Here is a 443-nt window from a genome sequence, read left to right on the forward strand (position 1 = left end):
CCGCCCAAATGGCCGAAGGGACGCAGGGGCTGCTGCGAGGGGGGTCGCTCCGGCCGCGGCGAAAGGGGGCCGGCAGCAGGGAGCCGGGAGGGGGGCCGCAGCCCTCCGACGGGGCGGACTGAGAGGGGAGGAGGAGGAGAGCTGGCTTTTGACACTCCGCGGCCCGGTCACTCCCCGCAGGAATCTCCTCGCTCTCCCCACGGCAGACAGACACCCTGTGGGGCGGCGGGTGGGGCGGAGAGAGCTCGGAGAGAGCGAGCGGTGACTGGCCCAAGGGCACCCAGCTGGCTGCAGGCGGAGGGGGGGGGACACAGTCGCTCCAGATGAGAGTCGGCCGCTCTCAGCCGCGGCGACACCAGCCAGGAGGAAACCCCCCCCCCGCCGGGCCCAGGGCCGAGGAAGAGCCCCGCCCCCGCCCCGCCCCCCCCCCGCACGACAAGAGG

This window comes from Gekko japonicus, unplaced genomic scaffold (genome assembly GCF_001447785.1).
Source record: "Gekko japonicus isolate JY-2015 unplaced genomic scaffold, Gekko_japonicus_V1.1 scaffold78, whole genome shotgun sequence".
Classification (NCBI taxonomy): Eukaryota; Metazoa; Chordata; class Lepidosauria; order Squamata; family Gekkonidae; genus Gekko; species Gekko japonicus.